The sequence below is a fragment of the Procambarus clarkii genome, chromosome 7 (genome assembly GCF_040958095.1).
Source record: "Procambarus clarkii isolate CNS0578487 chromosome 7, FALCON_Pclarkii_2.0, whole genome shotgun sequence".
Lineage (NCBI taxonomy): Eukaryota > Metazoa > Arthropoda > Malacostraca > Decapoda > Cambaridae > Procambarus > Procambarus clarkii.
This window is the reverse complement of record NC_091156.1, coordinates 39,739,352-39,753,456: the sequence shown is the minus strand read 5'-3', so window position 1 is coordinate 39,753,456 and position 14,105 is coordinate 39,739,352.

Genomic DNA, 14,105 nt, shown 5'->3' with positions numbered 1-14,105 from the left:
TGTTATCTGTAGTGGAAACCAGGACTACAACCTTGTGTTTTTGCTTTCCCAATGCACGGTTTTATTCCAGTGTCGTTTTTAGTTACCTCAGTGATACACGGCTGTAGTCTTGGACATTTTTAGTTACATCAGTGATGCTCGGTCAAAGTTCAGGCCTTTTTTAGTTACATCATTAATGCACGGTTGTAGTCCAGGCCGTTTGTAGTTACCTCATTGATACACAGTTGTAGTTCCGGTAGTTTTTAGTTACCTCAATGACGCACGGTTGTATTCCAGGCCGTTTTTAGTTACAGCAGAGATGCACGGTTGTATTCCAGGCCGTTTTTAGTTACAGCAGAGATGCAAGGTTGTAGTCCATGCCATTTTTAGTTACTCCAGTGATGAACGGCTGTAGTCCAAGCCGTTTTTAGTTACCTCCGTGATGCACGGTTGTAGTCCACGCCGTTTTTAATTACCTCAGTGACGAACGGTTATAGCCAGGCCTTTTTAAGTTACTTCTGTGATGCATGGTTGTAGTTCGGGCTTTTTTTAGTTACCTCAGTGACGCACGGTCGTAGTCCAGGCCGTTTTTAGTTATCTCGGTGATGCACGGTTGTAGTCTACTCCGTTTTTCATTACCTCAGTGACGCACGGTCGTAGTTCGGGCAGTTTTTAGTTACTTCAGTGATGCACGGTTGTGGTGCGCATGCTCACACACACCAAACCTCGCGGCTGATTGAACAGCGCTCTGGAGTCATAGTCCTAATGACCCGGGTTTGATGCCCGGCAGAGGCAGAAACAAATTTAACCCTGGTGCGCCTGTTCACCTAGCAGTAAATATGTACCTAGAAGTTAGACAACTGCTACGGGCAGCTTCCTTGGGATGTGTTTGTGTGTGTGCATGTGTTAGAGAGAAATATGTGTAGTAAACATAATAGAAGAAAATATAATTTGGTTAGAATGCTGGGCCCAAGAGATAATAGCTCGATTCTGCAAATACAAATAATAAATAAACACAAACGCCCACACGCACACACACGCTCACCTACTTTCTGCTTAAGGTAGTCTTGCAATGACTGGCACAGGAAGAGTTACTAGGGCGAGAAGCAAAGCAATGATAAGATTGGAGAAAAGAGTAACTAACGCAGAATCAGTTAAAGCCTGGGTGGGGGTAGACAATCCAAGACACCGGAGCAGCAGAGGTAGAGTCAATCACCAAGATACCGAGCAAGCTGTGGAGGGAGGGAGAGAGAGGCGAGACTGCAACAGGTAGAGGACGAATTGGAAAGATTACAAAGCACCTCTTGAATATGTGAAAATGAAGGGAGCAATATTGTAATTAGAAACGACAAAGAGAAAGCTGTGGGCACAATATATCATCATCAGCAGCAGCAGAAGCAGAGAGAGATGATGACAAGGAACTACAGAAGAAAAGAACAATAGTAATACAGGGACTAATCGAGGAATGCATGCCTTCAAAACATGAGAGGATGCAATATGTCAAACTATAGCTGAGAGACATCATGAAATGTTTGAATGCTGACCGAGCGATGATGGGGATTGTGATATCCCATCGTATTGAACCATATACTCAGAATACTATGAATCTATCTGTTCTTGTCGAATTTACAAATGTAGATCAAATTGAATATATATTGATTCACATACATTTACTAAGGAGGTCAGGGAATTAGTGTAATGTTTACATAGAATGATTCATGGCGAAGCATGAACAGAAGGACCATAAAACACAGAGATTTCATGCCAGTACAGGAAAAAACAATCAAACAATGACTGGAAGTACCTTGACTTCGCTACCACATAAAGAACTTGAATTAGAAGAAGAAAATGGAGCTCTCAGTAGTGAGTTTTTAACTTTAAAAGAAAGTATTCTTGAGCAAGGTAAGAAAACTACCATCTTAACAGACAAGGTGCGGATTCAGGAGGAACTAGAGAAAGAAAATGAGGTATGTAGAGAGAAGAGTGTTGAATTTGACGAAATTAACAAGAAAATGGTCTCATATGGTGAACAACTCCAAGAAACCCTGAAGGCCAACAGAGAGTTAGGCGAGAATATGCAAGGAGAAAATTCATGACAACTCACATAGAGAAGGTTAACAAAGAATTAGAAAATTAAAAGAAGGAAATTAAGGTGACATATGCACAAACTGTAAAAGAGAAAGGCACGATAACGGAAGTGTTTCTGGAAGTCAAAAGCAGAAATGGCCAACAAGCAGCAGACGTTTGGCAAGCAATTAGGAAATAGCTAGTTACCAACAGTAAACTAGTACAAAACACTGCAGATAGAAGCAAGTCCATAATAATTTTTGGGTGTTTAGAAAAGGAAATATCATCTAGGGTGGGCAAAACAGCAAAAGAAATGAAAATCATAAAGAAAATAGTAGGTTTAGGAGAAGGCCTCAATTCAACGGAAAATTCATTGATTTTAGGATAGGAAAATATGAGAACAAGAACACCCTTCCCCCCTTAAGGGTGACATTCAATGGAGTGAAACAAATGACGGAAGTGCTTAGAAATGCCAGGAAATTGGAGAGATGAGGTTGGTAAACTTTGGTCAATAAGTGAAAACCTTTCAAAGGAAAGCAAAGAAAAGCTGAAAACAAATCTCGATGAAGTAAAACGTCTAAATAGGAATAGAAATGAAGAAGAAAAAACTACTTATTTTTACAAAGCTTTAGGGACTGGAAAGGTAGTGAAATGGTATATAAAAACCAAGCAACCAAATCATTAGAGGAAAGGAACGTAAAGGACAAAGGGAAAGGGAACATATTCCTGAAAATTGTATATACCAACATAAATGGATTGGGATAAAAATACTGGAACTAAAAGATTACTTTCAGCTCAAGGTCACAGATATTGTCGCACTAACAGAGACGAAACTTGAGGAAAATATTTTATATGAGGTCGTATTTACAAGGGGCCACTCAGTTTGGAGACATGACAGGAAATTAGGAGGGGGGGGGGGGTGGAGTGGCAGTGCTGGTGAAAGAACACCTGACAATAAGGGAGTTAATAATCAAAAACCCTAGAGAAGTTGACATATTGGCATTGCAGGTCTGAACTCAGGATGATAAACTGATAATCATAAATGCCTACAGCCCACCAGCAACCAACACATGAACAAAGGAGGCACTAAATGGCAAACGAGAGGGCCTCATAATGGTTATGAGAGATTGTAGTAAGAGCAGATAGAGATAAGTCGCAATTGTTGGTACTGAGGGACTTCAATTTGAAAACAATTGAGTGGGTGGCCTACAAAGCACGAACGTAAGACAATTGGACAGGCAGATTTGTAAACCTCATTCTGGAGATATTCGTGTATCAACACGTCAAGCAGGTCACAAGAATGAGGAAAGGGGATGTTCCATCAATACTGGATCAAATATTCACTAGGAAAGAAGAAGAGACATTTGTCATCCAGTACCTTCCTCCCTTGGGGAAGAGTGATCATATCCTGTTGGAAATTAAATATGCTTTGCGATATAATATAGAACAGAATGGGAACATTGAAATAGTTAATAAACTCAATTTCAAGAGAGGATACTATGAAGAACTTGGAAAATGTTTTTATGAGTTTAATTTGACAGACATGTTGCTAGGCAAGGAAGTAAGTAAACGAGATGAATGCTAAACATTGTGAAATATCCGATGAAAGCTCACAAACATTTATACAATAAACGAAGACGCAGGACCAGAAAACAGGATTAATTCAACATAAATTGCTAGAGGGACAGAGAGGAAAACACAAGAAAATGGGTTCATTATTGGAGGAAACCTGCAAACATACCAGATTACAAGCAAGCAAGAAACAATTACATAGCAGTGAGAAGAGAGGCAGCAAGGAACTTTGAGAAAGATGTAGTGGACAAGTGTAAAACAGATCCAGGCCTTTTCTATAAATTCATTAAAAGCAAATTGCGTGTAAAGGATAAAATCCAGAGATTGAGAACTGAGAACAGGACTACTGAAAATTAAAAAGTAATTTGTGAAATGCTAAATCAACAGATCCAAAGTGTTTTACAAAATGAGGATTTCATAGAGATGTACCAAATTCCAATGCCAGAACACGCAATAGAATACATAAAGGTATCTCAAGACGACGTGGAAAAAAATACTCATGGGGCTAGGAAGAAATAAAGTGGTTGGACCTGATGGAGATTCTTCTTCGGTGCTGCAAAAATGTCCAACTGAGCTGAACATTCCACTCCAGTTAATATTCCAGACATCCTTGTGCACAGGAATCTTAGCAGATATATGGAAAAAGGCAAACATAATACCAGTCTATAAAAATGGTAGTTAAGAGAAACCTCTAAATTATAGACCCATGTCATTAACAAGAATGGTAATCAAAACACTAGAAAAAAGGTAAAGTCAAATTGGTCAAACACCTAAAAAGTAATGACATATTAACGGACAGACAGAATGGTTTTCGAACAGGAAAATCCTGTATAACAAATCTACTTATCTTTTATGATAGAGCCACAGAGATAATATAGGAAAGACATAGATGGTTTGACTGTGTCCATCTGGAGTCCCACACAAGAGGCTGCTCTGGAAACTGGAACATTCTGGAGGAGTGACAGGGAGACTGTTATGAATAAAATAAATTCTATCTGACAGACATATGAGGGCAGTAATCAAAGACAATGTATCTGACTGGAGAAGTGTCACTAGCGGAGTACCTCAGTGTTCAGTTCTTGCAACAGTAATGTTAATCATCTAAATAACGATCCACCAAAAGGATTTCAGAATTATATAAACATGTTTGCAGATGATGCTAAGATAATGGGAAAGATAGGAGACGCAGACGATTGCAATGCCCTTCAAATTTATGTCGATGAAGTAAGTGCTTAGAGAGTCAAGTAGCAAATAGAACTCAATGTGATTAAATGTTATTTTATGGAATGTGAAATAGGAGAAAAAATACCACACACAACTTACAAATTATGTGGAAAGGAATTATAGAACTCTAGTAAAGAATGAGACCTATGGCTGGTTTTGGATAATAAGCTGTCACCAGAGGAACACATAAACAATTGTGAGAGGAGCATATGCGTCGCTTTCCAACTTCAGGCTTGCTTTTAATTATATGGATGGTGAAATACAAAAGAAAATGTTCATAACTTTTGTAAGGCCAAAATTGGAATATGAAGCTATCTGTATGCTGCCCAAATATCAGGAAGCACATAAATAAACTGAAAAAATTGCAGCAACATGCTACAAAATGGCTTCCGAAACTGAAAAACAAGAGTTACGAGGAGAGACTAGAGGCGTTAAACATGCCAAAACTGGAAGACAGAAGAAAGAGGTGATATGATCACCACTTACAAAATATTAACTGTAATTGACAAATTGACAAGGAGTAATTCCTGAAAACAGCAACTTCACGACCAAGAGGACACAGATTCCAGCTAAGGAAACAGAAGTGCCGAACAAATATCATAGCCATATCTTTTGCAAAAAGAGTGGTAGACGGTTGGAACAAACCAAGTGAAATGGGGGTAGAACACACACACACACACACACACACAAGAAAGGGACAAGAAAATGAACAGAAGAAAGTGAGCTTCAAGGCGATGTACACTAACATAGATGGGATTACAAATAAAACAAGTGAACTCGGAGAATAGGCACTAGAAGAAAACCCAGACATAATAGCACTCACAGAAACAAAGCTAACAAAAATCATTACAAACGCAGTGTTTCCACAGGGCTATTATGTAGTAAGGAAAGAGAGAGAAGGGAGAGGAGGAGATGGTGTAGCTTTGCTACTAAGAGAAGGTTGGAGCTTCAAAGAGATGGTAATTCAGAACTGTGAAGGTTTCAGTGACTACATATCAGGCACTATAGCAACTGAAGAACAGAAAATTATAGTAGTAGTCATATATAACCCCCCACCGAATGACAGAACACCCAGACAGGAATATGATAGAAACAACTTGGCCACCATCAACATAATAGAGAGAGCAGCTTCTGTGGCTAGCAGGAACGGATCCAGACTACTAATCATGGGAAACTTCAACCATGGAAAGATAGATTGGGGGAACAGAGACCCACATGGAGGCCCAGACACATGGAGAGCTAAGCTGCTGGATGTGGCAACAAGAAACTTTCTAAGTCAACACATCAAGGGACCGACAAGAATGAGAGGAGGGGATGAACCAGCCTTGCATGATCTGATATTTACCCTAAATGAGTCGGTTATAAGGGAAGTTAAGTTGGAAGCCCCCTTGGGAATGAGTGATCATAGTGTATTGAGCTTTGAGTACCTGGTTGAGCTAGGAATTATCACCCCCAAAAAAGAACTGGGAAACAAAGGGCTGGCGTACCGAAAGGGAAACTATGAGGAAATGAATAAATTCCTATATTGGATATACATTGGGACACAGCACTCGGAAATAAGTCCGTACAAGACATGATGGACTATGTCACCCAAAAATGTCAGGAGGCTGGAAGCAGGTTTGTCCCAGCCCGACAGAAAAAACAGAGAAGCAAAGGAAGAATCCGTGGTTTAATAGGGAATGTATGAAAGCAAAGGAGTTGAACGAAAGGGCATGGAGGAACTTCCGTAATAACAGAACACCAGAAACTAGAGAGAAATACCAGAGAACCAGGAGCGAGTATGTTAGTGTGAGAAGAGCAGCTGAGAAAAGGTATGAAAATGATATGGCTAATAAAGCCAAGACCGAACCAAAGCTACTACACAGTCACATCAGGAGGAAAACAACAGTGAAGGAACAGGTGATGAAACTTAGGGTGGGCGAGGACAGGTACACAGAGAATGACAAAGAGGTGTGTGACAAACTCAACCAAAGGTTCCAGGAGGTCTTTACAATAGAACAGGGAGATGTCACGGCGCTAGGAGAGGTGGCAGCAAACCAGGTGACCTTGGATAGGTTCGAAATTACAAGAGACGAGGTCAACAAGCACCTATTGGAGCTGGATGTGAGAAAAGCTCTTGGGCCGGACGGAATCTCACCATGGGTATTGAAAGAGTGTGCAGGAGCACTTTGCTTGCCACTCTCCATAGTGTATAGTAGGTCACTGGAAACGGGAGACCCACCAGAAGTATGGAAGACTGCTAATGTAGTACCAATATACAAAAAGGGTGACAAACAAGAGGCACTGAACTACAGGCCAGTGTCCTTAACTTCTATACCATGCAAGGTGATGGAAAAGATTGTGAGAAAAAACCTAGTAACACATCTGGAGAGAAGAGACTTCGTGACAACCCATCAATATGGGTTCAGGAAGGGTAAATCTTGCCTTACAGGCTTGATAGAATTCTACAATCAGGTGACAAAGATTAAGCAAGAAAGAGAAGGATAAGCGAACTGCATTTTTTTTTTGTACTGTCGGAAAGCCTTTGACACAGTACCCCATAAAAGGTTGATGCATAAGCTGAAGAAACAGGCAGGAGTAACTGGTAGGGCGCTCCAGTGGATAAGGGAGTACCTAAGCAATAGGAAGCAGAGAGTTACAGTGAGGGGTGAGACATCAGAATGGCGCGAAGTCACCAGTGGAGTCCCGCAGGGCTCTGTTCTTGGACCTATCCTGTTTCTGATATATGTAAATGAACTCCCAGAGGGTATAGACATTCATTCCTCTCAATGTTTGCTGACGACGCAAAAATTATGAGAAGAATTAAGACAGAGGAGGACAGCTTGAGGCTTCAAGAAGACCTGGACAAGCTGCAGGAATGGTCGAACAAATGGCTGTTAGATTTTAACCCAAGCAAATGTAATGTAATGAAGATAGGGGTAGGAAACAGTAGACAAGATACAAGGTATCATTTGGGAGATGAGATACTTAAAGAGTCAGAGAGAGAGAAAGACCTGGGGGTTGATATCACGCCAGATCTGTCTCCTGAAGCTCATGTCAAGAGGATAACATCAGCAGCATATGCCAGGTTGGCTAACATAAGAACGCCCTTTAGAAACTTGTGTAAGGAATCTTTCAGAACATTATATACCATATATGTCAGACCAATCCTGGAGTATGCGGCTCCAGCATGGAGTCCATATCTAGTCAAGCATAAGACTAAACTGGAAAAGGTTCAAAGGTTTGCCACCAGACTAGTACCAGAGCTGAGAGGTATGAGCTACGAGGAGAGGCTACGGGAATTAAACCTCACTTCGTTGGAAGACAGAAGAGTTAGGGGGGGGACATGATCACCACATTCAAGATTCTCAAGGGAATCGACAGGGTTGATAAAGACAGGCTATTTAACACAAGGGACACACGCACTAGGGGGCACAGGTGGAAACTGAGTGCCCAAATGAGCCACAGAGATATTAGAAAGAACTTTTTTAGTGTCAGAATGGTTGACAAATGGAATACATTAGGAAGTAATGTGGTGGAGGCTGACTCCATACAGAGTTTCAAGTGTAGATATGATAGAGCCCAATAGGCTCAGGAAGCTGAACACCTGTTGATTGACGGTTGAGAGGCGGGACCAAAGAGCCAGAGCTCAACCCCCACAAGCACAACTAGGTGAGTACACACACACACACACACACACACACGCACACACACACACGCACACACACTGGAAACAGGGGAACTGCCAGAAAATTGAAAAACAGCTAACGTAGTCCCGATATACAAGAAAGGGGATAGATAGGAGGCACTGAACTACAGGCGGAGTGTCCCTAACCTGCATACCATACAAGCTGATGGAGAAGACTGTGCGAAGAAAGCTAGTGGAACATCTGGAGCGAAAGAACTTTGTAACACAGCATCAACATGGGTTCAGGGAAGGCAGGTCCTGCCTCACTGGGTTATCTTGAATTTTACGACCAGGCAACAAAAATCAGGCAAGAAAGAGAAGGGTGGGCAGACTGCATATTTTTGGATTGTCAGAAAGCCTTTGATACAGTACCACACAAGAGGCTAGTGAAAAAGCTGGAGTGAAAGGAAAGGTACTCCGTTGGATAAAGGAGTACCTAAGCAACAGGAGACAACGAGTCAGTGTGAGGGGTGAGGTCTCAGATTGGCGAGGGGTGAGGTCTCAGATTGGCGAGACGTTACAAGTGGAGTCCCACAGGGGTCAGTCCTTCGGCCTATAATGTTTCTGATATATATAAATGATCTCCCAGAGGACCTTGTGGATCCTCACTGATCCACAAGGTCCTCTGGGAGATCATTTATATATATATTAATATACACAATCATTTATATATTTATATAAATGCAAACAAGCCTGAATGGTCCCCAGGACTATATACAACTGAAAACTCACACCCCAGAAGTGACTCGAACCCCAGAAGTTCAAGTCACTTCTGGGGTGTGAGTTTTCAGTTATATTTATATAAATATATAATCAATCATTTATATACACACTCTCAGGGAGGACCTTGTGGATTCTCACTGAACACTTTGATATTTTCTTCTCCTACCACCCCTATTCTTTTGGTATGTGTGTATATTTATCTAACTTTATTTGAAAATGTCATTACACAAAAAAAAGTTACAATATTACAATATTCCACTAGACTCGTTTCTCTCAATGTTTGCTGATGATGCAAAAATTATGAGGAGAATTGAAACAGAGGATGATAGTTGGAGGCTACAAGATGACCTAGACAGACTGAATGAATGGTCCAACAAATGGCTGTTGAAGTTCAACCCGAGTAAATGCAAAGTAATGAAACTAGGCAGTGGAAACAGGAGGCCAGACACAGGATACAGAATAGGAGATGAAGTACTTAATGAAACGGACAGAGAGAATGATCTAGGAGTTGATATCACACCAAACCTGTCTCCTGAAGCCCACATAAAAAGAATAACGTCTGCAGTATATGCGAGGCTGGCTAACATCAGAACAGTGTTCAGGAACCTGTGTAAGGAATCATTCAGAATCTTCTACACCATATATGTTGGACCAATCCTGGAGTATGCGGCCCCAGCATGGAGCCCGTTCCTTGTCAAGCACAAGACGAAGCTGGAAAAAGCCCAAGGTATGCCACTAGACTAGTCCCAGAAGAGGTACGAGTTTCAAGGAAAGGCTGCGGGAAATGCACCTTACGACACTAGAAGACAGAAGAGTAAGGGGAGACATGACCACAACCTACAAAATCCTCAGGGGAATCGACCAAGTAAAAAGGGATAAACTATTCAACACTGGTGGTACGCGAACAAGAGGACACAGGTGGAAACTGAGTACCCACATGAGCCACCGGGACGTTAGAAGGAACTTTTTCTGTGTCAGAGTAGTTAACGGATGGAATGCATTAGGCAGTGATGTGGTGGAGGCCGACTCCATACACAGTTTCAAATGTAGATATGATAGAGCCCAGTAGGCTCAGGAATCTATAAACCAGTTGATTGACAGTTGAGAGGCGGGACCAAAGAGCCAAAGCTCAACCTCCGCAAGCACAAATAGGTGAGTATACATTCACACACACACACATTCACACACACACCACAACACTGGTGGCTGAGTAGACTGCATGCTGGATACGTAGCTCGGGGTTCGATTCCTGGCGCCGGCGGAAACAGATAGGCAAAGTTTCAACCACCCTGATGCCCCTGTTACCTAGCTGTAAATAGGTACCTGGGAGTTAGACAGCTGTTACAGTGTTACAGGCTGCTTCCTGAGGGTATGTGTGTGACATCAGAACATAAGAATGAATGCAGAAGGCCTGTTCGCCCATTTCAGCCGTAATATCGCCCATGTGAACAACATGGACAATACTGTGGCTGGAAATGGGAACAAACCCATTATTTGTACCAGTGCTGGAGGAAATGATATATGACGAGTTAGGAGTAAGGAACTGATTCAGAGGTTTAAGACAGCCATAGAAATAGTTAGGAGCAAGGGAGGAATCCCGATCATATGAGGCAATCTTCCAAGAGAGGGAGTTGGAAATGAATGGTTGTCAAGGGCACTTGGTGTCAATTGCCGACTGGACAAATATTGTAAATCAAAAGCAATATCATTTATAGATATCGTACAAAAGCATACAATATAATTTCTTCTATGGAAGAAATGACATCTATGCTCGGGATGGGGTGCATCTATCTAGGGCAAGGGTTGTTGCTGTTACCAACTCTTTGAAACCTGTGGTGGGAGGGATTTGTTTCGGTGTTTATCAACTGTTCGCTGATATTGGTATGGGAATTGATATGGAAAAAGAGGTAATAAAAATATATCTATGCGGGAGAAACAACTTGGCAAAATGATCAGGGAAGGAGTGGAGCATCAAAATAACAATACACTTATGGTATATTACACGAACAGTACGAGTCTAAAAAAAAACAAAATAAACGATTTAAATGCCCTTGTATGCATGGAAAAAATATATATTATTGCACTTACCGAAACGTAGATGAATGTAAAAAATAGAGAACTATTAGCAAAATTTCAAATAAATGGATTTTAACTATTTCACACAGATAGATATATTAGACGAGGAGGGGAGTAGCCATATATGTTAGGGAAAATTTGAGATGTAGTCTCCAAGAGGGAATCAAAAGTGAGCCACACACACACACAGAAACTATTTGGCTACATTTAAACGAAAAAGTAAATAATCTTATATTAGGAGTTATATATAGGACACCAAATTTAGACAGAATAGAAGCAAATCATCTATGGGATAAAATATCTAGTGCATCTAGGTCTTGTGGGAAATTTTACCCACCATATCTAATAATCATCTAAGAAATGTATCATTTCTATATCATATAAAAATCATATCAAAATCATATTAGAATCATTATAGATTCATTATGCAGCCAATGACAATGCAACTATGATCACGTATGCTACAGGGCCCTATTGATGCCTACGTGACTTTGTGCATGATCTTTCAAGGATCCAGAAGCTTCTAGAAGGATTTGTTAATTAATAAACTATTGGAACATTGATTCAATATCCAGTGGGATAAAATCGAATCCTTAATAAGAATCGGTGGTACTATCAAGTACTACTTATAATATATCCTATATCTAATTATACTATAATCACATCTTATCTCAATCATAAGTCTAGACTGTAAAAATAATCAATCAATATTCATAGAAGGCTACCGTGCTCAGGGAGCATGGGGGGGGGGGGGACGATGGCTGGTAGAAGGGCCCAGGACACACCCCACGGCACTACCCATTTGTTGACAAAACAGTGAACAGTGACGGATCCTTAGCGAACATTATTTGGCTTAGGACACCTTATCTAGTTATCTTTATCACCAGGGAATACTCTCTAGAACTGCGGGAGTACCTGGACAATATTTACAAGGAAAATCATTAGAACATTTATATCTATAAGTGTAGAGCAGAGCACACAGTGACTTGGCTCCACCTTCACCATCAACTATCATTCTTCTGCAACTGCAGGGACAAATACGTAGCAACGCTACCAGATCATCATACAGCAAAGCTGTGATATAAAATATCGTGCCTAAACTCAACAAGAGAAAGTTAATCAGTCTGGCACACAGTCAGACAGGCACACCGACTGGCAGAGAAGTATATTGAAGGTTATTTTGGTATATAATTGGCCAATTGTATGCTTGTGTGACTTTAATACTCTATAAATCTGTCTGTCGGTTAAAAAGCGAGGCAACACCTCATTTTTCAGTAAGTTTATTACAATTGTAGTGTAGCTGTGAATCATTATCCAAGCACTAGACCTCATGAGTGTCCATTGTGTCAGAAAAGGATTCAACTGCAATAAGTAAATAAAACCTCATAAGTGTCCGTGGTGTTGGAAGAGATTCAGTCAAGCTGACTGTACCTTATTCATATAACACAAACACAAACACATATAACACCAACACAAAGCTGCTATTTGGACATTATCCAACTCTGGCCCCAGACATCACTCGGTTCCCTTACTCAAATCTCTGAATATGTTAGATATTAAGTCACTGCACATTCTCTCTTGTGTATTATACATATATAAAACGCTGAACTGTAATGCCAATCCTGACCTCAAAAGCTTCATTGAAGGTTGTAACAGAACCCATGAGCACCACACCAGAAATAAATACAGTTTTGATATTCCTAGAGTACGACTTAATCAAACTAGAAATGCTCTACAAATCAAGGGACCTAGAATGTGGAATGACCTTCCCAACCATGTTAAAGACTGTACCTCTCTCAACCAGTTTAAGATAAAAACTAAACACTACCTAATAAATTCCCTGTAACCTACCTCACTCCTCTATTGTCAACCCATGTATGTAATTTTTTTTGTTTAATCAACACTGTTTGTCAACCTATTGTATTTGTGCTGCTTTTTCAGTCATGTTCCCCTTTTTTTTTTATCTTTATTTGTATTTGTTCTCAACACTTTTTATTCTTTATGCTCAATTAGTATTAAGTTCTAGATATTAATGTTTTTCTTGCCCGAAACGCATTGCGTAATAGTGGCTTTAGGCATTGTATGTACTAGCTCTATCTATATATCAATCCATTAATGTAACATCACTTGTATGTATGTATGTACCTTACCTGAATAAACATATTTATTTATTTATTTATAAATTGCATATATACTTGAATATATAAATTAAGTTAACAATTGCTTGCTTAGTTATTTTTTAAGTTATCATATAAGTTCATTTAATTGAATATAATTTTGTACTTGGTAACAGTACATTTAAAGTCATTTATTATACTTTTACAAATTTAATTTGCTGTTTATAGTATAAGAATATATTGGCTGTTAATAGTTATGGTGCTAGGCTAGACTATGTATGTTTTAATCCCTGATTTAAACAGAGCCAGTGTTCAGTCATATAACTGAATTTATTAAATCTTATCCTTGTATAAAATACAAGCTGATGTGAGATCCCTGTCTACAGGTGGACTGAAACTTCTATCAACTAATTCATTCACCCCACCTGTCCCTTACAGCCCACAATCTGTCATTAGGAAAAGAGGAGCTAGGATTTATAACCCTAGCTAGAGATTTTAGTTGAATTAATTTGCAGACAGTAAATTTTTAATTTAGTTCAGTACAAGTCCCTGGTAGTCTCCTCTTATTTCAATCCCAGCAGGTTTTTCCCACATTTTTGGTCCTTCGAACCTAGATATTTTTGGTCCTTCGTTTACCGAATATTATTACAGCAAATGCATAAGAAACTTTTTGAATTTGC